The 24,571-nt window shown below is 45.3% G+C and overlaps 1 protein-coding gene across 1 annotated transcript in view; it reads left to right on the top strand.

Annotated features, from left to right (window-relative positions):
• Positions 1 to 24,571, top strand: part of LPP (LIM domain containing preferred translocation partner in lipoma) — a 313,431-nt gene that overhangs the window by 22,048 nt on the left and 266,812 nt on the right. The window contains exon 2 of the mRNA XM_017726845.1: positions 19,317 to 19,415. The gene's annotated coding sequence lies outside the window, so the exon portion shown is untranslated. The remainder of the gene's footprint in view (positions 1 to 19,316; positions 19,416 to 24,571) is intronic.

Consider the following 24,571-nt stretch of genomic DNA (forward strand, 5'->3'; position numbering starts at 1 on the left):
TTGTTGCCTGCACCCTGCAGATGTGCTCCTGAGAAAATCTGTGGGTAAATAATTAATGTGTTGTAACACTGAGTCCCCCTCTCCCTTCCCTGGGCTGAACTGGTGACAGGATTCCCTGGTTTGAGCTTCAGAGCAAACTTGCATTGGCAAGTAGCAGCTCCCAGACCTCCATGGTGGGATGTGCCTTGTGGGCTCACCTTGCCTACCTGCCTCCTCCTGACTAGAGCAGGGTGAGTGCTGAAAAGAGAAACAGCACTCTGAAAAGTCTTCCATAACCAGCCTGGACTGGAACAGAACCTTACTCTGGGTGAACAGCTCTTCCTCTGGCAGGAGGCACACCTGAAAGTCATTCTGGCTGCTGTAAAGCATGAGTTTCATAAGCTGGACCTGAGGATGGGAAGGAAGGGACAACAAGTGGGGTTTAAAAGCTTGGTAGGAGTAATGGCCTGTAAAGAGGCGGCTCAGGAAGTTTTGAGGTGGGTGTCACTGAACAGTTCACTGCAAGCTCTTAGCATGAAGTGGTGACAAAAACCTCCTCCTGGGTGTTGTACAGCAGTTGCTCAGCCTCAGTTGGGCACTTACTCTGGCAGTGATGGCTGCAGAAACACATGCTGCTGGTGAGACTGAGAGGAAGAAAATGGGAAATACCCAATGTGGCTGCAAAGAAAAAGAGCCCGAAGAGTCCTTTGATCTCAAGCTTTTGTGGATTTCTCTTTATTTGGCTTGTTCATGCTCCTTGGAGGATTTCTGGAGGAGCTCCAGAATTCAGTCTTGATGAAAGCCATCTTCAAACTTCCAGGCAACATCCCCAGTTGAGCTGAGTGTATGTGGGGAGAGCTCTGGCCGTGGGGCAGGCACTGCTGTTTCTCTGACTGACTGCTTGGACCAGTTCCTAAAGTGAAGTACCAAAAACAAGGCCAGCCAGATGAAGTGTTTCCCCTACCCGGTGGTATTTGTTGTGATGTAAAGCTGGAATGGTTCCTAGAAAGCATTAAAACACAAATAATGTTAACCAGGACTGAGAGAACAGCCAGTCACTCGGAAATGAGAAATATGTTACAGTGCGAATGGGTCAGTAGGAATGAGGCCGTCTGGTTTTTACTACTAAATCTGCTACTCAATCCCTTGAGAGCCTCAGTGAAGCCTGGTCCAGCAGGAAAGGGCATGAGCAGGGTGCTTGTCTGCACCAGTTGGGACTGGTAGGCTTCAGTTGTAGGTGTTGCTGCTGAACTGGAGCATACTAAGCAAGGCTGGCCCTGCCTGAAGGTTGTGATATCCTGGGCTGGACAGTTGATCCCTCTGACTCAGCATATTTGCCTCTCAGCTGGGACTGATCCAGCCCACCCACCCCAGTAAGGCTTAAAAAGAGCATTTCTTTGTAAGGCATTTGGGCATCCTGGGAGGTTTCATGGTAACCACATGCAAAGTGCTGTCCATCAAATACTCAACTGTTTCTTGAGATATTTACCTGGATGATAACATCTCTTCCCTTTCCCTCCAATAAAACATGCCTGATAACTCACATGAGTGCTTGTAAGGCCAAAGGGACAGTCAGCCCTTTTAATCTGTGCTGTCATGAAATAAATAACCCACTGAGCTAATTGCCTCGAGCTTGTCCTAATCTCACCTCACCCCCATCTTTGTTCACATGCGCAAATGCACTGTCAGCAGTATGTAACATGCTTCCCTTGCAGCTTAAACAATAAATCCTATAAGACCAAAGCTTTGGAGATGGAAGTTGCATCCTGTTGGTGGTCTTGGGCATGTGATTCAGGTGACTGAAGGTCAGCTTGAAAGGACAGCACTGACTTCAAAGAAATGTATTCCTTTCTATTGAAATTTCACACTATAATTTGGGGAAAAACATTTTTGGAGTTGTGCTTCATGCTAAATAGATGTATGCAATCATGTTTGTGTTTTAAAGTGTTGGATTTCTACCATGGTTTCTGCAAGACTTTCTCACAGCAACCATGGGAGAAAGAAACTACTGAAAACCACTGGGGTTTTAAAAATATTTTTTTGACATACTGAAAAGGTTGGCAAGGGACTCAACATGAGTGTAGATACTGAAACTACCTGGTTTTTTTTCAAGTCTTACCCTTTGTTGATACTCAAATAAGCTTGATGGTAGAAAGAGTTTATTGCTTTGAAGTGAGAAGTTGCAGCATCCTGCAACTCCTCTCCTTCTGTCTCTTTGTCACTCCTGTTTTTATTTGATCTGTTGTCACCTTTGGAAGAAGATGATGTGTTTCCCTGCAGGGGCTGAGGGAGGAGGGCAGGCAGGCTCCTGGTGTGTTTCTGTAATAGAAATCCATATTTAAATGACAGGCAGTAAACTTTCCTATTTTCTTTGCGCTTTTAGACGGTGTTCTGTTTTATATGTTGGGATGCTGTACTTCCTTGGGGCAGGCTTGCAGCAGTGGCTCTCCTCCCTGCAGTCACTGTGTGGTCTCTGTTTCTGTAATTTGTCTGATCAGCAGATATTTTGACATCCGTGGGTTATGAGAGGGGAAGACAGGCACTTAGCCTTCAGCTGGAACAAGGCTCGACATTACTGTACATTTCATATTCAGTGCAAGACTTCCACAGAGACCCTCCAGTTCAAACCTGTTCCCCTCTGTGTGGGAGTGCATGTTGAGACTTCTCAGCTCCGTGAGCCCCTGGGCTTCTGGAGGTGCAGAATCCCCTTGCACAGGGTGCTGGAGGTCCCAGAATGGGGGGAAAAGCCCTGAAGTTGCTGTAGGGCACAATGTTGCTCAGTGCCCTCCTCACAGCTGCCTGGGTAAGCAATACCTTTGGTCCTGGCTTTTTGCACAAAGCAGGAGGATCAGGCATCTCCACTGTTTCTGGAGCCTGTTCCACCACTTTGGGGAGAAGTAGTTTTGAAGGCTGGTGTGGGTTTGAACCAGACACCAATCTCGGGCACGGAGAAGTTGTAGGTGTGCTGGGAGTGTGTGGTTTGCTGTCCTGAACCTCTCCTGATTCCTGGCAAAGGGCTTGATCTTAAAACCTTGGTATCTTGTATCTGCAGAGTTTTCTCATCGTAATATTTTTACTGTGTGGCATCTATAAGAAAGAGAAGGATTTCAAGAGGTAAAATACAGTTGTCTTGCACTGCTGAGCTGAGTTTTGTTCAGTTGGGGCTTCCCCAAATGGAGGGCTGGGTTGAGCCATTGGACTGGCAAACCTGGATGTGCCATTTGATGTCTTGCTATGAAGTGCTTCTTCTCCTGTGCCGTCTTCAGTGCTGAAGAGCTTGATCCCTTGTTTGGGTTGGATAGCCATTGAAAGAGAGCACTGATTAATGTAAAGGAAGGTCCAGGGCTTGGAAAGGATACTGTGCATCCCTCTTTTGGGTGAGTAACCTCAGGGGTGGCTGGATGTGGGAGCAGCTGGACTGTAATGTGGGTCATTGAGGAACAGGGAATGGTGAGGCCATCTGACCTAGAGGGGTTTGGGCTCTGCCCCAGGCTATCACAGTAGTCATCAGTGTCAACATCTGGCACATCAATTTTTCCATTAGAAACTCAGTTCTTTGTGGGATTTTAATATCTTGGCTATTTCAGATCATGCTGAGAAACAGCATGCCCCCATGCAGGCACTCAGGATGGTTCAGTCATTTGCAAAGCCAACATATATAATAATAATAATTTATTGCACCGCCTTGAGAATAGGCAAGATGGGAAAACCAAGCCCCTGCGTAGCAGGAGTTCTTTTCTATCAGCCATGCTGTAGGAACGATGTGCTTGCAATTAACTCTAATAGCAAGAGAGTAGCTGGTGAGGGGAGGGGTCGGGCAAAGGGGCTTTTTTTGGCTTTTTTTTTGGCTTTTTTTGAAACACAAGAGCTCCTTGATAATAGGGCAGGTTCAGGATAGTTTAGCAGTTGCCCATGCCCAGTGAGGTTGTGTGGTGGAAGGCTGAGGGGAAATTGCTGTTTTCCTCACAGGTAACATGGAGAGGTGTTGAAACCCAGTGTCCCATTTGATGCTGAGAGACTTCTTGGTTGTAAGTCTGTATGTCTCTTGTCATGGGGACAAAACTTTGTGGTGTTTTGACACATAACCTCACCAGGAGAAGTGGTGGTTCAGAAGGGACTAGTGAAAGGTCCTCCTGGTCTCGGCTGTGCGTTCACAGCCCATGGTTGGTCCATAGTGTGATTTAGAGCAGACAGAACTGGGTCTAGGGAGATTTTCTCCTCTTGGAAACATCTGCAGCTCTAGTGTGTTACAGTCTCTCATGAGCCTTAACATCACTTACCAAGTGTAAAACTGAGAGCTGAGCCTTCACAAAGTTCCTGTCTGAGATAAAGCACTTCCAAACTTCAGCTTTACTTAAAGCTCTGGGTGAAACACATTGGTCCATAGTTAGGCAAAATTCAGGCAGTCTGATTTGCAGCCAGAGCCTTCTTGGGGGCATGAGCTGCACGTGTGTGTAGCAACCCTACAAAGCAAGATCGGGTTTAAGAGAGTATTTCTGTACAGGGGAGCATGTAAGTATATGCTTAAGTCCTACGGAAGTCAAAGCAACTTGAGCACATATTACAGTTAATCAGGAGCTTAAGTGATTTTCTGAGTTGGCCTAGATCTGGAATGACGCATAAGGCTCTCCTGAGTTGGGATTCACAGCCCTACTCTGTAGCTCCTTCCCAAGGAAAGTGCTGATTTATTTATTTTTAATTCTTGCCTTAAAGAATGGCCTGTTTTTGCCTTACTGCTTTGCAAGTTATTGGAAAGGATGATGTGAAGAGGTGAAGCGCTCTGAGCAACACGGTCCTTTTGAAATGACAGAGAATTTGTACCATGCATTTCAAGAGGACTCGGTGCATCAAGAATAATGCTGTACCAGGCGTGTTTCACTGAAGGATACTGGTGGAGTTGAAATGCTGTCTGGTGTGATCAGAATGACAGCCTGTCTGAAATTGGTGCTGTGTAATGAGCTACTATAGACTGCTTTCCTGTAATAGAAGTTTTTTTCCTTTCTGAAGTCTCTTTGCTATGAGTGGGATACTTGCAGCATGGATTTGAATTGAATGCACTGTTGTGTAATAAGAACAATACGCAGGTGCATTGTATAAAATTTAAGTGGAAAGCTACTGCCTCGAAGGGAAAAGTGATGTGGTTACTGCTGTATCTTTTCCCCATATGAGCACTGTTCCCCAAGCACTTAGGGGTTTCCCAGTGTGATAGGTTTATTTAAGGTAAGCTCCTATTCTCAATTGAGAACTGTGCGTCTCAATTGATTTTTTAGTACAACTTTTTATGGTTATAACAACAGACAGTGCTAATATATAGGTTCTTTGTAAGAAGACTAATGCTTTTCCTGGAAGTAACAGGGTCATTTGATGAATGCTTGAGTGTTGCTAATGAAAAGGGGTGGGAGAGGAAATTACCTTTAATAAGGAGTTTAAGGGACGTTTTTGTTATAGAATGCCACTGCTCTTGATTTTCACAGAAGCAAGGAACCCAAGGTGTTCATGAGGCAGGTGTGGTGCAGCTGGGTGCCTGAAGACTTGCCTTGGCTACCCCTGTTTGTGCCTTGGTACTGTACCCCATCCTTGCTCTTGAGCGGGTCGGTGCTTCCTGGGGCACACCAGTCCTGACCAGCAGCATCCCTTGCTGTCTGAGGACAGCCTGGCAGATGCAGTTCTCCTGGTGTTCCAGCCCACGTTTGCAAAGCAGTGTCTGTTCTTGCGTTTTGTGTCCCCACTCGGCCTGACTGGGAATGAACCCTTGTCTTGACCTGCAGCATCCTCTGGCAGGAAGGCTGCCAAGCAACTTCCAGCTGAAAACACAGTCTGTTAGGAAGGGGAACAAGTTACTTTTTGGTTTGCCTTTTGGATCCCTGGCCTCCAGACTGGGCAGATCTTCTTTCTAGTCCTTACTTTAGTTAATCCAGCCTTGCCAAGACCAGCAGTGACGTTGGGTCCTTTTCTGATCAAGTCCTCTCTCCAGTATTGGCTAGAGCAAAACCTTCCAACTTTAGGTCACCCTAAACAGGAGGTTTGCTCCTGTGAATGTGCCTGAATGACCCCCTTTTACTGAGGAAAGTTCTCAGTTAATGTATAAAATCCATGCTAAGTCCAATTAATACAAAGGGTACTTCAGAAGCAGGAGGACAGGCTCTCAGGGCTTTCAGCTCCGTGTATGATGTGGTGCTGAAGGCTTGTTTGTGCCATGCTGACATCTCCTAGCTGGACTGATCATGTTTCTTTGCAGCAAGTGACCATTATGTTTTTATTACAAAAGTGGACTTGTCAATCTAGAAGGGTCATAGACTACCTTTTAGGAATCAAGGAAATTGGCAGAAACTGGAAAGTGCCAGCTTTGAACTACGGAGAACTGTTGTTCAGCAGTGCCTGGTCTCTCTGAGACACGGCAGCTCACAGGTCACCTTGGTACCTCATCGCTTGCACATGCTAAAATGGGAGCAACACCCAAAGCTTGTGGTGTCACCCTAGAAGGGTGATTGGTTTGTCATTTAAAGGGGAAAGGCTTGGGATCTTGGGAGCATGTGTCTGTGATAGGCTGGAAAAAGGGGCAAACCAGACTTCTTTCCTTGACTTTAGTACTTTGTCTCCCTGACAACCCACTGTAAGCACCCAGATTTCCTTCTCTGGAACTGCAGTTATAGTTTATTGTAGATGACATTTGTAATGAACTTGTTCTTGCATTGTATAGGTGTAGGTTACGGGTGTGGGTTCGGCAATCACGGTGAGCGCCAGACTGTAGGTTACGGGATGGCCGGACGTAGACGGGGACGGAGGGATCTCTATAGGCAGGTCTTGGGACACAGTCGGTTTATTGTAAAGGCGTGGGTATTGGGGCACTGCTCAGAGCTGCCAGACTCAGCTCTGAGCAGGCCCAAGAGAGTAAGCAGGTGAGAGAGAGAGAGGGTGTAAGAGCAAGAGTGGAAGTAAGGAAGGAAAGGAATGAAGTGGAAGGAATGGAATGGAATTGTCTGAAGTCCTGGTTACAATACAATAAATCATCTTCTGTACTGAATATTCTAATTGTCACTAACCAATCTAATACAAGATACAAATTACATATAGCCTATAAGAGTTCTTATATTACCATAGAGTGTTACATCTTAACTTCTAAAAACTACTCTTTGGACCCCTTCTGCTGAGCTAGTAGGGTCTGCTCTGACCCTTGGACCCGCTTGCAAGCAGAGGGTATTGTTCCATCAAGAGGGGATTATCTTCAGTGGCCATACCATTGTTTTCCAGTTGTTCAGTAACTAAGACCTGGTATTTCAAAAGTGGCTTTCATTTCGATGTTGCCTGTAGTTTTCATATTCCCAAAATCTTTTGTCAGGCAATCATATTTACAATGCTTTTCTGTTTCATCTTCCCCAACATATAGGTACAAAGTTTAAGTCCTTTGTGATTTTGATATATTTGCATGTTTAACCCAATAAATTCCAGTAACTTTTTAATGGAAGTTTTAGAGCTATTGTAGTTCATGAGAGCTACTGGTTCTGATGTTGTTTCCACCCTGAGATGCAGTGGGTTATTTCACTGATACATTGAAGCTCTGGAAGCTGCTCAAGGTGTCACCAGCACCTCAACTATTAATGGAGAAATATGGGCATATGTCAGAGGAGGTGAGGGAGAACTGGTTTTGAACTAAATACCTTTGAGGAGAATATGTAGATGGCCCACTATAATTCTTTCAGATGTTAGTGAAGCCTTTAGGTAAAGGCAGTGCTCAGCACTTGCCTGATTTTGGCCATCTGAGCACATGGGGATCCTTTGACTGGAGCTGGAAGCAGTTTTTTGAGAGGAGGAGCAGTCCAGCTTGGCATCAGCCATAGCGTTGGTCCCCATCTGCCTGTGCAGGAACGAACATTACTTGCAGTCAAAGGACTGTGATGTGGAAGATTGCAAATTCTGGGGTGAGAGGAGGAATCTTTCCCATGTTAGAGAAAAAACGTAGCATGTATTTCTAAGCACAGGATCTGAATCATCTGATTTTCCTTTGCCTTTTTTTGCCATGTCGTATGGCCACAGAACCTTCCTTGGTGGCTGGCACTTCCTCAGTCCTTCCTGCTTCTGTGCACTTTCCCTAAGCCACAGCCTATTTACCTCCTGCCAGGCTGTACCTGGTGCAGCCATCATCCCACATCCTTCAACTATCCCCTTCTTTTCCATCCAGGAGTGAGCGTGTGGGGGCAGTGCAGCTCTGAACTTCATGTCTTGTGTTGGTATTTTTTTTCTATACCTTTCTGGGGGGTTTTGTTGTTTTGTGTGTGGTTGGTTTTGGGTTTCTTTGGTGGCTGTTTGTTTTTTAGCTTCCGTTTCTCCTGTCTGCAAAGCAGGCGATTTAATGCTTCCCATGGTGGGGCTGGGGGGCTGCCTGGAGGTGGTTCATTCTCACAGCTGAACAGTGGCTGAGTTGTGTTGGCCATGTGTGCTCCCAGCCTGCTGAAAAGGCAAGGCAAAGCCCTTTAACTGAAACCATGAAGAAGTCATGTCACCCAAATTTGTTAAGCCATGGTGACTTCTGGTTGCAGTCACCTTGGCATTTAGAAAGTGCTCCGGTGTTTGAGAAAGTGTATTGTGGGGCTTGTTAGTTTTAATTTAAATGTTTTTGAAATACTGGAGACTTCAGAGTAAAAAGAAAGGAGATTTTGGTTTTCTTTAAGGTACCAAACCTGCCCTGGACCTGGTGAAGACAGTAGTGTGGCTGCTGGGGACTTGTCACCTTAACTGTGGTATTTTTGCAGACACAGCTTCAAGTGCAGTTCTGTTGAAGTCCTTTGTACCCTCCAGCGAGGGGAATTGCAAAGAGTTGGCACAGTCTGGCTTCAGTTTCTGCGCTTATGAAAGCAAACAGTGTAAAATGCTTTTGGCTGGCTTTTGAGGGCAGATGTCTGGGCACTTCCATTGTCATGTAATGATGGATCTTCTTTATTTGTGTTGGACATCACTGTCCTTCATTGCAGCAGCAAGAATTTTTCTGAGTCCAGTGTTCTGTCTCCAAAATGGCAAAGACTTTTTCTGTCAACTAATATCTTCCTTGACAGGGATGTGACTTTGATCCCTTATGGAAAATGATTCTGCATTCATCCCAGAGCAGGAACGGGGCTCAGATCTGTTGGGTGTTCCCAGCATTGCTTTTACTGCTGGGTTGCAGCAGCCATGAGGACCAGATTTGTCCAGTGTGTCCTCATGGGAAACACTGGAGGAATCTGGATTTGTTGTATTGGTGAAGATGACCACCGTTGTGTCAGGAGGTCGGCTCTGGAGCATCACAGCTCTGTGGTAGCTGCAGGAATTTGCCCAGACCATATCTCTGGGAATGTCCTGTGGTCCTCGGGTTAATATCCACATAGTGCAAAGGCTGCAGCTTTGGTGGATGGGCCAAGTTTGGATTGATTTCTGAAGGCCAAACCTTCTGCAGTGGAGAAAGAGCTGTAGGTGTGGCTGTGGTTGTGAGAAAACTGACGCCTTCCTGCTGTGCTGTGGCTGTGCTCACTTTCTGTTGTTGGTCGAAGGCAAAAGCAACAGTGAAGTAAAAGGTGTAAAAGGAATCCCAAACTCCAGAATTTCTGGTCAGCTGAGGGCACAGAGCAGAAACGTTGTTGAGAAAAAGCAAGTGTGAGCTTGGTGTGTGGTATTTTTGGCCCTGAAGGGGCTTCTGTTCCTCAGTAGCTTTGCAGTGAATGTAGGTGATTGCCCTAAAGGTGGTGGCTCCAGGGAATGCTTTTATCAGGAAGGTGGTGAAAGAGGAGAAGGGCGATAGTTTTCCTCTTTCTTGTGAAGATACTGCTTTTAATTTTTTCAAAGAAGAACGAGTAGGTTCAATCTCAGCGTTTTTGGCCAAGCCCTCAAAAGCAATGACTGGTGTATTGAGACACAGCAAACTGAGGCTTCCCACTGGCAGCTTATCCCAGCTGGTGTCAGGGCAGGTGCCAGGGAATGCGGGATGAATGCCTTCAGGAACCCTTAGACAACCAGCTCACCTTCAAGAGACATGGGCATGCTGCTTCTCAGCTCTTCTGAGCTGCTGAGTGAGACTGGTGCCTCCTGAGAAGTTTGAGGCATGTTAGTCATTTGTTGCAAGACTGTTCTCTTTCCATTTTTGTTCTATTTAATGCTGTGTTACTTAGACAGCAGGAGTGAGGAAGTTTCTAAGCTTGGAGCAGGGTGATTGTAGAGCACCTATTCCTGGGCAGGAGGTGACATCCCTAGGGAGGCTGATGGTGGCTGGTGCTGAGCCACAGGGCACTGGGTGGTTTCCCACAGGTTGGGGACAGATACACTTGTCAGGGACATGTGTGGGCCTTTGTGGGGAAGGAAGCATTCACTCATGCTCCTCACAGCACACAACTGTTTTTTGCTAATCATTCCAACCCACAGGAATTTTTTTTTATACTGATTTTTGTTGTTGGTGGTTCTTTCATTCAGTCATTGTTTTTTTTTCTTTTCCCTCTTTTAATTGTTGAAGCTGTTTTTAATCCCTGACCATAATAAAGCCACACTGTTAACACAAGCAGCGGGGTAGCTGAAATTGCAGCTGTACTACAAGCTCTGCTTTTAATTTCAGGCTGTTATTAATGAGGCTAGAAACTTTCCCTTCCCCCAGTTTAGTTTCAACTGTGTATCTTCATCCAAGCCACTTCATTCTGTGCTTCAGAGCATCCCTGACTCCTTCTGGATATAACAGGTGAAGGCTGAAGACTGTTTTCAGATGTGAAGAGGAGGCTTCTGGCTACTGTCCTTCCCTTGTCCTCATTCGGGCAGCTCTGTGGAGGTGGAGGGTTGGGAGCAGGCAGCTGCAGGGGCTGGGACAGAACCTCCAAAGAGAGAGTGGCAATGGGGAACTGCAGCCCAGAGGTGCTAGTGCTGGGAAGGAGATGGAACTTCACATGCTTGATACAGGTGGGAGGGCAAGACAGGGTGGTTGAATGGGTTTGGGTTGCTTGTGAGTTTCTGCCCCTGCACTTTGGTCCTAGAGCCAAGCATGAGGAGCTCTGTTGGTTGGTATTGCCATCCCATGGAGCAGCACCCATCACTCTCTGTAAAGGGAAGGTGATGTGGTACGTGTCTTTTCCTCTCCTTTTTTGTTCCTGCAGTGCCCACAGCAATAGTCTGTTGTTTACAGAAGAAGCAGTAATAGCAAAAAGGTTTTATGTTTTTGGAAGGTAATTCTGTAATTGCATTGGGGATATGGAAATCCCAGTCTGCTGATGAAATTGCTGCAATAGACTCGAACTTAGAGATTGTCAGGACTCTAGGAAAAATTCCCAGCAATTTGCATCTCTAAAGTGCAATCCCACACTCCTGTTTATAACCCGTGTGTGTTAGAGAGGACGTATTTCTCTGTGGCCGAAGGCATGTAATCCTCCCAGCCCCAGGAGTTTGTGCTCAAGGCCAGGTTGCCTTTTATCTCCTGTGCAGGTATTACTGGAGTCCTGCAAACCTGTGAAACAATCCTTTAGGACTGCAGCTGCAATAGTCTCTAGTTTTTAAGTTAACACCCCCCCTTCCCTGCAGTGTAGTAAAGGTATTTACTGCCTGTGCAGTGCACGTGTTTGCAGCTCTGCAGGAGCACTTGCTGGGCTGGTCTCATTCAGCTGGCTCCCGTTTGGATCCTGCATCTCCGGACCACGATGTGTGAGCCTGACTTTCCATGGCATATGCACTAGCCTTTTTCCTAGATGGACTTACTGGATTTCCAGTAAAGACAAACAAAGTCTGAGGTCCAGCGGTGCTGAGCAGGCAGCACTGCACTCGCTGGCCCAGCCTGCTGTGCTCAGCTCCTTATACGGCCAAAAAAATGAAGAGGAAAAGAGGGCGCAGCATGAATACCAGACATACGATGCATTCTTCCCAGCTGCAGACTTGGAATTTGCTTTTCCCTGGAAAGTGGGCCCTCTGAACATCCATCAATTCAGGCTCTGTACTGTTTAGCAGGAAGAGGGAAGCCAGCATTGAGCTAGCTCCAAGCAACACTCAATTGTCTTGTGTAAAGGAATTTCTTTTCTGTGAGGGTTTTTCTTGCTTTGGTGGGAGACAGGAGTGGGATGAGGAATGGGAGAGGGGGCCAGGTTCTCCTGAAGCTCGCTCTGACTTGGCAAGCTGCAAGCAGGTAGATTGCAATTACATCTATTTACTTCATCTAAAAATCAATCCAATTCATCATTAGCCTCTGCCTTTAAATTATGTTTTCCCTGAATAGCATCTTCCGGTTAGTGGGAGGCGGAGGGTAGGTAAGGCAATCAATCCTTTTACTTCATTCATAATCTGGGCTGCAGCCTCTGTTTGAATCACTGTGGGTGTGAATGGCTGTGCTCAGGCTGCTCTGACCTGGGCTCGGGCTGGAAGTACAAAGCACGGGTTCTCTATCTGTTGGATATTGGCCCTGATATCTCCAAGTGGGCCTGGCTTTCCAAAGCACTGGTTTGTTCTCTTGGGTGCAGCTCCTTCTTGGGAGCTTGAATGAGGAAGGTCAGGCCAGTCCCTCCGCTCTCCAGGTCTGTCAGGGGTTCACGGTGTGTCACAGCACTGGGAGCTGCACTGACATGGCAAGTGGTGTGGTTTCCTAGATTGTTTTCCACATTATGAACTGGAAGCCACAGTGGGATGAATCCTGGTGCTACCTGTGCGCTGTCAGCTTGCCTGCCTGCCAGCACCTGGGGCCATGTTAGCAGGGACACCTCCAGCCAGCCCTGTTTGTACCTGTTACCCAAGGGAGAGCTTTTCCAAGACCACAGATGTGACTTGTGCTTCATGTGCTTGATGCTCTCTGTGTTTCATGGGGGCCAAACAGGTGGGAGAATTGGGCAATTGTCACTCAGCCAAAAGGCATTTGGAAAAAGCGGCTTGGCAACCTTGAGTCATGTTTTACTGCCCTGGGATCAGAGTGCCTGGAAAGCAGTTCTCTATTGTCTCTTCACAGGCCTTGTGGAGGTGATGATGCTACTTAATTTCACAAGCTCCTTTCATCTAGCTCCTGCACAGTGCTTTCCCATCTCGAGGATGGGCTGTGACAGCACTTGACTAAGGCAATCTGTGTAGCTTTGTGAGGATCCCATCTGTTTCTCTCCTTGACAGCTGGGTTGTTCCATGTTACTTGCCTTCTTTCTTTCCTGTAAAACCCAGCACATTATTAGGATCCAAAATAGTAGCTCCTCTGGGCCATGTTGTAATAGGAGGGTGTTTCATGATGACAAGTTCCAGCATTGCATGAAGGCAAAGCCCTTATATACATGCAAGGAAATAGCAACAATCTGCTTGCAGGTCATGCATGGCTCAGCTCTTTGAACTTCTACATTGTCAAGTGTTGGCTGTCTCTCTTCTTAGAGACAACAAGCACTGTAAATTATCCAGCAAGGATGATAAAGGAGTTTGATGGTAGAAGACAGAGAAATTAATGGCAGATCTATGCTAATGGAAACATCTGTCATCCGGAGGTTTTTTAAAGCCAGGGGGAACAGAGACTTAATTTTTTCCTCTGAGTGGACCTTAGGCTCTTGTGTATAGGTTTGGGTTAGAACTGTCAAGTGTTTTTTTTGGCACCATTTCACATAACTGCGTCTTGAGCATTTTGCTATAAATGCGACTTAATGGTGCTCCTTGTGCATTAGCCAGAGCTCCACAAAAAAAATGGGTAGTGGGCTTTGGTGAGTGTTGGATTTGGGGTGCCTTAATGTTTTGACTGTCTGAGTTCTTTATGATGGTTTTGACGTGGATGATAGCTGCCAGCTGAGAACAGGAGCCTGGCAGGCTGGTAGGACTCCATTCCTGTGTCCTCAGATGGGTGTATTGCTTGCAGAAGGCTCTTGGATGCTGCAGGTACCTGACCTGTGTGCATAGTTTAGGACCATCATGAGTTTTGTGGGTGCTGAAAAGTCACAACCTCTCTATCTTGCTTCCATTTCTGCTAGGTTTAAATTGGTGTAAATTTCCACTGGTTGCTTTTCTCATGCAATGAAACACTGAACTTGTGGAGAAGGAGAAAAAGACGGGTGACTGGTAAATATTTCTTTAAGCGTTGGGGTGGTTTTGTTTCCAGGATGTTATCTTCTTGTTGGGGAAAAAAAATGTAATTTAATAAACACAATGCACACTCCAAGTGTAGGGGAATGCTGTGCTTCTGTTCCTTTTATATTTTTTTTTTGTGGTACTGCCTTAAGGTGTCTTACCAGAAGTATGGGCTGTCATTACTAGAGAATCCTGTAAAACAGCTGTAATAATTGCACAGTGTTCTTATTCCTGTCAGGTTTATTCATAGATTTTTTTTTTTAAAGACACACGAGGGACTGTCTCTGCACACATCATTGATTTTGCTAATAAAATCTTGTATTTTGATGGCACATTTCATTGGAAAATCGTTAACTGCTCCATAAGACTTACAGTATCGTGGGATGGGAATGTTTCCTGTTGCCTTGATGGAAAGATTGATCTAGATGGATTTCTTTGATTTCTTTACAGCTACTGGGAAAGGGCACAGAATCAGATGCCTCATCTCTGCTCCATTCTCTCTCACCAGGACTTTTCTTCCTGCAGGGAGTGGAGAAGGTGCTTAAAACCTGTTTGAAATTATTCCAGTGCAAAGCATGGGGAGGGGACACCTGTTGGACCATGGCCACCATGTTGTCCTCAGGGGTCCCTCCGTGTGAGGTTCCTACTGGCAGCTGTGACCATAGGTCAGCTACTCAGGTAGAGGGCATTGTTTCTGTTCAGGCTATTCAAGGACTGCGGGCAGGTTAAACTGCCTCTGTCCAGTATCAGCCAGGACATGCTCGAAAGCCTCAGGCTGAGCTTTTGCTGTCCTTTCTAGCTGAGTTTTTCAGGAGCCTGTATCAGCAGAACATGGTTTTAGATCCCGCTGCAAGCCCAGAGCACATGGAAGGGTCCAGAGAGAGGTGAATCTGGGAGCCACTCTGGTTTGTTCGGCTGTTATAAAGAGCTTTGCCCCTGTAAGGCAGCGGTCAGTGTTGGACTGGCAGTCAGAAAGTCACCACTGAGCCAAATTCCAGTCCTGTATTTAGTGGCAGTTAGCAGATTTGAGCATGTCCTTCGTTCAGCCAAAAAACCTGGGAGATGACACAAGTCTGTATTTTATTGTATTCATTAATTTAGTGTGTTGTATTTGAGGGAATGTTTAGTGTTCAGGTTTGTAGAGCTGAATCTGATTCCGTTTTACAGGAGACAGCCCAGTTGTCCATAGCAACCTGAAATTGATTTTTTCCCCCCTGCCTGCTGAAAGCTGTTCCCTCTTGAATCATCCCTTTAATTTAATATAGTGAACAGGATGTCCCTGCATGCAGAAACTTTTTTTTTTAAAAACAAGTAACCTAGGCAAAAAAAAAAAAATTCTTTTTTGAACATCAGCCCTGCCCTGAAATTGATTTTTTCCCCCCTGCCTGCTGAAAGCTGTTCCCTCTTGAATCATCCCTTTAATTTAATATAGTGAACAGGATGTCCCTCCATGCAGAAACTTTTTTTTTTTTAAAAACAAGTAACCTAGGCAAAAAAAAAAAAATTCTTTTTTGAACATCAGCCCTGCCTCTGTCTTTATTGCCACTTGGCATTAGTCCTCACTGTGCTGTTTCCTCGTGCTTTGTTTCAGGCACTGGAGGCCATTATCAGTATTGGTTAATCACTGCTGCTGCCACAGGGGGATGTCCCCCTGCATGCCCAGGCCACCATGGCAGCAGGTCCCTCTTTGGCATGAAACCCTTCAGGCTGCCCCGTTTTGTGCTGAAAAATCTATTTTTTTGTAGCATGTGTAACATCAGCCCTGTGCTTTTCCCTGACGTGTGGTGGTGCCCACACGTGGCACTGGCTGTGTCGTGGCTCTGGCTCTGACCTGCCCTTTTTTGTGGGTCTTTCCAGTGCAAGCAGTGGGTCTGCTTCAGAGGAGGCTGGTTAGAAGGTGTTTGGAAAGAATAGGAAGAGCTGCCATGCTGTTTTGTTCCTATCTGTAAAAGAAATCTATGTCTTTGTCATGTGTGTGCTGCCTGAGGACTCCCAGGGAGTGATTACCTTGTTGCAGGAGTGCCAGGGATGAGGAATTTAGGACATTTGTGCTTTTGCTACCTGGAAAAGCACTTGACTACCTTTTGGAAGAAAGAAAGTTTGTGTGTGGTCAGCGTAGAATGCAACCTCTTTCCACATTTGCTTGCCCCTGGATTTTGCACAGCATGGCAAGACAGCAGAGATCTTTTTCCTGTGTTCTTAGTTCTTGCCCTGCTTGTTGTGAGGCTGCTGGAGGAGGAGGTGTTGCTGGGCTGGGGCAAGGTGTGCCATGGTAGCAGTTGTCCCACCAGACTTGTCCCTGTTGACTGTTCCACACAAAGAGAAGCAAGCTGCTGCTTGCATCTACGCTTGGGCCATTAGCACAAATTGCACCAATCTGTGCTGTGAAATGTCTGCCTTTTCCTGGCTTGTTTTATGAAAAGTTAAAGGGAAAAAAAAGCACATGAAATCAATATGGCAGAGGCTTCAGTTGCGTGTTCACCTGCTGTCACTGTGAGACGAAGCCATGTCACTTGACACGCCTCATGTACGGCACTTGTTGAGAAGATAGTTATTTCATCTCTCTGGCTTTTTTCATGTCAGTCAAAAAATGGTTTGTTTCATGTGCATCATTTGAAGATTGCACTGAATAAGCTACCCAAAAAAGGTTAATCTCCAATTCCGTACAGCCTTTACTGTCGCATCCAACTGCTTCAAAGACAGCAATGAGTGTATGTCTAATGATGACTTCCAGATGCAGAGGTAGCTGAGGCATCTACTTCTTTCAGGTGCCAAAACTGAGACTTACAAGGCCTGCTTTTTTCAGAACACTTTGCGTTTTGTAGTGCTGTACATGGTTACAGTACAAGTCTTGATTAAGGGTTGAACAGAGAATCTCAGTCCCTGCTGCTTGTTCTTTTCTCTTCTGGACGTGGTCCTTCTGTATCTTTATTCAGCCAGAAAAGGCACAGCAATAAATGTGGGAAAATTTCATGTACGTGACTTTGCTCTTATCATCAGAAGGTTTATGGCAGAGGGATAAACAGAATCTAATCTTTCCAAGTGATGCTCAGCTGCCAGACCACAAAGCTTCCTTTCTGGTCTCCTTACCATTGCCTGCCTTGCATGCTCTCCATCTTCTGAAAACTGAATGAGGGGGAGGAAACCACTGTCCCACGTGGCTGCAACCTCCTTTTTGACATGACTTGGCTTTCATACACTGCTAGCATGTAGAGTGGACATTGCTCCTGGTGTCAGTGAACTCCTTTGTGTCTTGTTGTCATTCCTCCCTCCAGCAGGAGTATTGCCTGCCTGAGAGCCAGGTATGATCTGGCTGGGTTATGCAGAAGTTCCTCGACTGTTGTCTGTAACTTCTGTCAGCGGGGTATTTGTAAATTTAAACGCTTCCTCCCAGAAGTATCAAAGGAACTGAGACCACTTTTCAGCATGGACATGAAAGGCTTTCACGCACTGGTGCAGCCAGGATTGCCATGGAGAACAAAGGCTTTTGCTAATCGCTTCTAATGCCTTTCAAGTTTATGCCTCATTTTTTCCCCTTTTTCAGATGGCCTCCCAGAGTACTGAGACTTCACTGACTCACCAAATAATTAACAGGAGGAGGACTCAATCTCTGAAACTTTTGAACACCTCTTTTAATTTTCTTAAATAAGCCAGTACTCTGGCCAGGATCCAATTTGTGTAATTACATTTGACCTAACTTAATCCCTTGGCAGTTTCAATTGCATGTGGTAGTCGTCTTGGCTCCCTGTCCTGGGCTGCCATTCATTGCTACTCCATGGTTTTCAACAGCTGTTGTAATTCAGCTGTAGAAATGGGTATATTTTCTTGGTGGAAGCATTCCTCATATCTCTATCCCTTGCTAAACATCCTTATCTCACTAGTGTTTTGGGAGGTAACATGTCTGATGCTGCAGGTGATCTTGCTGAAGTCCTTGGAGCTACTTTCACCCTTAAAGATGGGCATGCATTTAGAGTCTTTTATCAGTTGTCCGACATACATTTTGAGATTACTTTGAGTTTTTCACCTTCAGGCATTTATTGCTCAGTCTCCTCAGCTACTATGTGCTGCTTTAGGGATGTTATTGGTGCAGGTATTCTTATTTAGCCTTGGAAACAGCACTTCTGTTATCCAATCAGTACTAAACAGGAGTGTGTCGCCTTCCTGTGCTGACAGCAGTTGGACTGGTTGGCTCTAAGTGTTGGCATTGCTAAGACTGCAAGTGATGAAGGAAAGCAAAAGCCCAGGACAGCTGGGCAGGATGAAAGAAAACATCCCAAGCAGAAACTTGGGTATGGACAAAGTGCGGTAGCCAACGGGGCAGTCAGATAGATGATCCATGCTAAAGAGAAGACACTGAGTTCTTGCATTGACACATCCTTAGATGTGCAACAAGCATCTTGTTTTCACAGTAGGTGACAAATCAAGTGTTTCTTGGCTTCAGCTATTGGAAAAAGAGTATTTCTTACAAAGCCACTTGATCCTTTGGGGCCAGGAGCAGCTTCTGCTGAGTGGAGACAGGAATTTAGATGAGATGGGGTGCAAAAGGTGATCTACTGCTGAAAGGTGCTGTTGTTGCAAATTGTCTGCTACCATCTAACTCTGTTTTTCTGAGACCCTCCAGAAGTAGGATGGCAAATGTATTATTGCTGTTCTCCCTTGTTGCTTGTTATCTTTCATGAAATTTGGGATGTTTTTGTCATTCAGAACTCTCCCCTGTGTTCCTGAACACTGTTCATGTAAATCCTTTCTTTACCTTTTTACATTGTCACCAAACACTTGGGTTCATGAGAGATTTTATTTTGCTGGGTAGAACACCCTGAAGATCAAGAGGTAAGGAATATGTTGTGAATACAAAAGCCATTCATCAGGACTGACTTTTACCCTCTGGATCTATCTACACACATTTAAATCTCTGAGTAGACTGGAAATCTTGCCTCTGTTCGTTTCAGTGACACTGTAAATAAAGTTTAAAATTTGTCCTCTGTCACAGAGCTCAAAGGTTTGGAGTCAGAGCCATCTGATTTTGATGTGTGCTGGGTATTGCTTATAGCTTGGCAGAACTTTCTGCAAAGTCCATGAACACTTTGTTTCCTAGAACACAAATTTATCGAACCCTTACAGTGGTTGTCAGAGAAAATGTGTCCAGCTTTGAGTGGTGATGCATGACATATCTAGAGTCAGTGATGGTGCTTTTGAAAATCTGTTTGCATGTTAAATAATGGGGTGAGGAAAATTGTACTTCAGAGTTGCTGGTTTTTCCTTTACTCCTGGACTGGACTCTGCCTGCCATCCTGAAGACAAATCTTTTATTTTTATTGTTTCAGAGTACTTTGTAACTGGGTGTGCCTGAATGCATCAGCCTTTGGAGGTGAGCGTCTTCCCTTGAAACAGCCTCGTGATATCCAAGTGCCTGCTCTCTCAGGGTAAGGAAAGACATACTCGTGCACAGATTGAGAATGTGCTGTGAGCAGAAGCAGAATGGGCAAAGAGAGGACAAGCAGCACTGCCTCAACTTGTAAATTTTGGAAATAGTGAACGTGTCATGGAGAGAGGGAATAAACCTAATCTGCCCACTGTAAATAAAACAAATTATAAACTTAGGTTGCAGCAAGAGAAATTTAGCTGAGGTGTCAGTGAATGATCTCCTGTGTTAAGGATAGCTGAGTGATGGAGTGGATCCCTGCAGGAGGTTAGGAAGCTTCAGTCATGGAGAGGTTTAAGAACAAGCTGGAAAAGCAGTAGCAGTCCTGCTTTTAGGAGAACCGATCCTTCCATGTGGTGGAAACATAGACTAGGTGACTTCTGGAGAGTCCTTCTAACCCAGTGATGATTAGAAATGGGATTGTGTGAAATTCTTATCGTAACAACCTTATTCAAAGCTGATAAGGTGAAAGGCAAAGCTGAGTGTATCTGTGCAGAATGAGCTGCATGGCTTGGTGAAGAATTGATGCAGCAGCAATTTACACTGGTGCTCAGCGTCTTTGTTACCTGAATGGTGATGTTCTTCTGGAGGGAAGTATAGGCTCAAGGAAAAGAAGAGGTTTAATCCTTTGTTGTTGGCATGCAGTGTAAACTTGTAGTAAAAACAGGAAGTTGCATCAATTCTGGCTCCTTTGTAGTAAGCTTCTGTGAGTTTGGGTCTCTTCCATGGTCTGTGTAAGGGATTTACTCTTACTCTCAGGGGTGTAATCTCATCTGTTTTATTGTGACATGAGAATGCAGTGCTACAAATATAGGTATACTGAGCAAGACACAAATATCACGTGGAACACAGAGAGAGGAACCAAGTGATTACTTTTCCTCTCTGTTTGCAGGGCTGGTGAAGTGGTGGAGAGTTTCATTTTTCTTCTCTTGCTCTTCTGTTCTCGTTCTCCATTGTGTTTCTTTGTCTTGTCTTGACAGCAAACACAGCAGGCTTTTCCTGAGTTTAAAAATGCTGGCTCACCAGCTAGGTCTTGAAATTATGTCCTGAAGACGGCTGCTCCTTTAGTTCCCTTGCTTCTTCCTCCTTCCTCCCTTCCCTGGGAGCTGCTGATGACAAATTGAGCCTGGACTCAGACAGCCTCTGAGCCATCATGTGAGGACAGTGACAGCGGGGTTCAGGTGCTTTGTCCTGCTTGGTCTGGTTAAGAAGATCAGTGAGATACTTGTCTTATCTTGTAGGACATCTGGAATTCAATGGGAAGTTCTTCAACCTGTTGTTGGACTTTAGCTTCTCTAATATTTACATTTCATCCATAATGTCAGCAAACACTGGTGTCTCCCCTGAAGTTATACTACTGTCTTATTGTTCCTTATCGTCTTCTGCTTAGAAGAGATAAGCTGTTGTGTCCCAGGGGTATGGAGACATGGAAGAAACTTGCTAATAGCTCTAAGAAATGCAGATGGTGTCAAGAGGAAACTAAGGGATGCCTTTCTGAAGTCACCTTTGTACATGTTTTTTAAATTTTTTTTCTCTTTTCTGGTTTCTTTCTCCTTCTTTTGAGCTTTTCAATTCCTGCAGCTATCTGCTCAAATCTTGAAAGCAAAGTGCGTTTGTGGAAAGATACAATTTACTGTGTTCCCCCCGATCTTTTGATCTCGATCAATCAAATAAATCCAAGACCTTGCAGTTCACCTTGTTGCAAGGACGGTTAATAAGTTGAGGGGTTGTACCAATGGCAGTGATGATTTTCCAGCCTTGTGCTTTTTTTTTTAAATTGTTATTCTTTTTTATGGTTCTGACCTTTCGGACTGGTCAGGGTAAGATTATTTGCAAAGAATAGTCCATAAATACACCTGTCAGGACTGGAGTTAACATTCGAGAGTTGCTGCTTAGCAAAAGAAAGCAATATGCCAAAGTTCAATCTAGATTTCCCTGCAGGGTTGAAAATACTGACAAGACTCACTTAACATGGCAGGGATGAGTCCTGCCACTTCTAAGGGAGTGGATGCCATGTGGTCCTGCAGCACTTTGTAGCTGTGTGGCACAGTTAAGTTGTCTGCTCCTGAAATCTGGTGTCTGGCATCTCGTGCTGGGGCTTGCTTGGAGGAGCCCTGGATGCATCTCCTGGCTCTTCGAGGTGCCAGTTCAGTCAATTGGTAGCTTCCTTTGATTTAGCAACAGAATTTTTTTTTTTTTCTAAGTGCTGTGCTCATTGCAATGCAAATGAGGGTTTGTGGAGCTGCTCTAAGCTCTGTCCTGCAAAGCCACCCTGTTCCCATCCTTGCACTCCATCCTTGCCCTCAGTGCAAGCCAGTGTGGGTTGCAAGTGTGGCTTAAGAGAGCCCAGGAGTGTCCTGTGGTGTTTTGAGTTGTGTCTTGTGGATTACCTGCTGTGATCTCTGAGCCCTTTGGGAATCCCAGATTTCAATGGAAAGCCAGTTGGGTTTCCCCTGCTGTGACTATTCATGGGAACAGTTCCTAGATATCTCCTACCTAATGTTTTCCACCATGGAAGCTTGCAGCATCCAGTGGTAAGAATTTTGCTTTACTCTCAGGAAATATCATGGTGGTTATTGATGTTTCTGCTGTCCTGTCAGCAGAATTGACTCCTGTGGGTGGGAGCAGCACAAGGAGTGAAGCTGGAAGCCAGCAGCTGCTATTTAAGCATTAACCTGCAGCACTTGAAAGCTACACGGTCCATTGTGTACAGTCTCTTTAGAGCCTGGTCATGGATGTAAATATACTTTGTCTGAAGCATGTGGCTCTTCTGAGTTTAGTTTTTCTTCCTTCTGTAGATGAGAAAGTCAAGGTGCTGAAGACCACTTGGATTTTATTTACAGGAAGTTCATGTCAGTGGAGCCTTGAGGCTGGGTCTGAAACCCATGAGTTTGGCCAAAAAATCCCCCTAAAAAAAGCCTCCATGTGGGGAAAAAAATTATGCCATCAACTGAGAAAGCAGACTGGGACTAGGTGGTGAAATAGAGGTGCAAAAAGCAGCACCTCCATGCCAGACCCTGCGACAGCTCAACAGCTCAAATCAGCAGTGCTGTAACTTGCAGTGAAGCAGGTGGGTCTCGTTCCCTGTCAGCATTGGCTGAGAAGTTTAAGAGCAAAATAAATAAATTTGTCTTTAATAAATTAGTCTTTTGTCTTCTGAATCTTAAAATTCAGAAGTCATTTCTCCAGCACCTGTAAATAACCGAACCATTTGCTGGATTTACCTGCCTTGCACATAAAAGGAGAGGGCATGGGGAAAATAGGTAAGAGGGTGGCAGAGCAGAGCCTTTGTTGTGTGGTGCCCTCACAAGCCTGGTGGCCATGCCGAGAGCTGGGGAGAGCTGTCCCCATCCCTGCAGACAGCTGCCATCCTCCAGGTGGCAAAAGGAAGGACCCTCCAATGTGCAGGAGTTTTGCATGTCCCAGAAGGCAACACTCTTTTTTCTTATTCCAAAAGGGACTGGCAATTAGCAGCAGGGGTAATAGCCACCTGGAATTAAATTCTATGCAGGCATGAGAAATAGTAGGGTATATTTGGAAATATCTATTGCATATATATATTCCTCTTAAGAGAAACATGTTGGAGGTGCCATATCCATAAATACTAATAAGGCTGTTTGATTCCAATTTTCAGGTAAGATTAACATTTTATTGAGTATTATATCTGTCACATTCAATGCTTTAGTGTACCATCCTCTCAGGCTTATTAGCATAATTGCAGTGCTTAAGCAACAATAAAAAATTCAACAGTAAAATAGCGGTTAGCACAGGCAATTTGTTATCAAAAGCTTTTACTTAAGGACAGCTTTTGAGCATATTTATTATCCAGTTAGGGCTATATATTATTTTTATTTAGAAAAACAAGAGGGAAGCAATGTAGGAATATTTTTTCTCTTTTAATGTCTAAATCAGAAGGCCCCAAAATTGGTCACCGCCTTTTTCTTAAAATCACCCAGCAAATTCACTTGGACTGGGAAGACAAGATAGCAAAACAAACTCAGGTCTGGTGCAGGACTGTGACGTTAATAACTCAGCAGAACAATTCCGTTAAGTTCTGATGCTGAGTGGAGCGCCCTTTTGAATTTCCCTCGTTGCATCCCGAGCTCTGAAGATATTGTCCTTTGTCTGTGGCTGATGGCACTGTCACTGGGGCAGTGCAAGGGCAGGGGTGGCCCAGGCTCACACCCCAGAGGTGTCTGCAGCCCAGGATGTAATGCAGCTGTTGGGGTGATGCTCCCACAGATGAGGGGAGGGACTGGACAGGACCTGCACGAAAACAGACTTTGATGTCAGTGCTGGTTGTCTCTGAGGTTGGAGCAGAGGAGCATGGCCTGGCTGTGATAGTGCTGTACACTCCCCCATTTCTTTTCTCACTTGGAGGACTTTTAGGGGAACAGTCCTTTTCCTGAAAAGCTGCAGTGTAGGTGTGAATGCATGTGTGTTTGTGTGCCAGCACTCACTTGTGCACATACAGAGTCCCCGTTGACAGCATGGCAAGATTTCTTGTGAGTGCTTAAATTTTCAGCACATTTTCTATGTGGATTTAAAATACAAAGTTGTACCTCATAAATGAAGAAGCAAATGAGTTTTAAACAACACAAGAAGTCCTTAGACTGAGAGGTCCATCAAAAAAAGCACATGGAATTGGCAAGAGGAAGACGGTTGCTTGTGATTCCTTTGCTGGTAGAGGCCTTTTACAGACCTTCTCTCTGCTTGTGTTTGCTCTTCCAACATCTTTCAGCCTTTGCTTGAGTTGTTGTCCTTGTTCCCTAGATCTGTGCTCACCTTCAGCACTCTCCCCGTCACTGCCACCTTGGTGCCTATCTCCTACTATATGTTTTCCTAATTTTTCCATGTTCTGGGAGACCTCCTTTGCCTCGTGCTGCTTTTTCAGAGGTTGCTCTCCCATCTTCTTGATGGATTACTTAACTGTGGCCCTGTTGCTCTGTCATTTTGGTGGTACCCAAAGCCCTGGGAGAAGAGCTGCCACAGCCCTGGTGATGCCTTGATTGGGCTCACAGTCTGGATAAGCAAGAAGGGTAAACTTGTCTGGCTTTTTTGCTCCCATTTTGACTGCTGTCTAAGCTCACCATGAGGAGAAATGAAGGCAGTGCTGCTGCCCCAGGGAAGAAGCTTGTGTTCATAGTGAAACAGGAT

This window comes from Corvus brachyrhynchos, unplaced genomic scaffold (assembly GCF_000691975.1).
Source record: "Corvus brachyrhynchos isolate BGI_N302 unplaced genomic scaffold, ASM69197v1 scaffold162, whole genome shotgun sequence".
Taxonomy (NCBI): Eukaryota; Metazoa; Chordata; class Aves; order Passeriformes; family Corvidae; genus Corvus; species Corvus brachyrhynchos.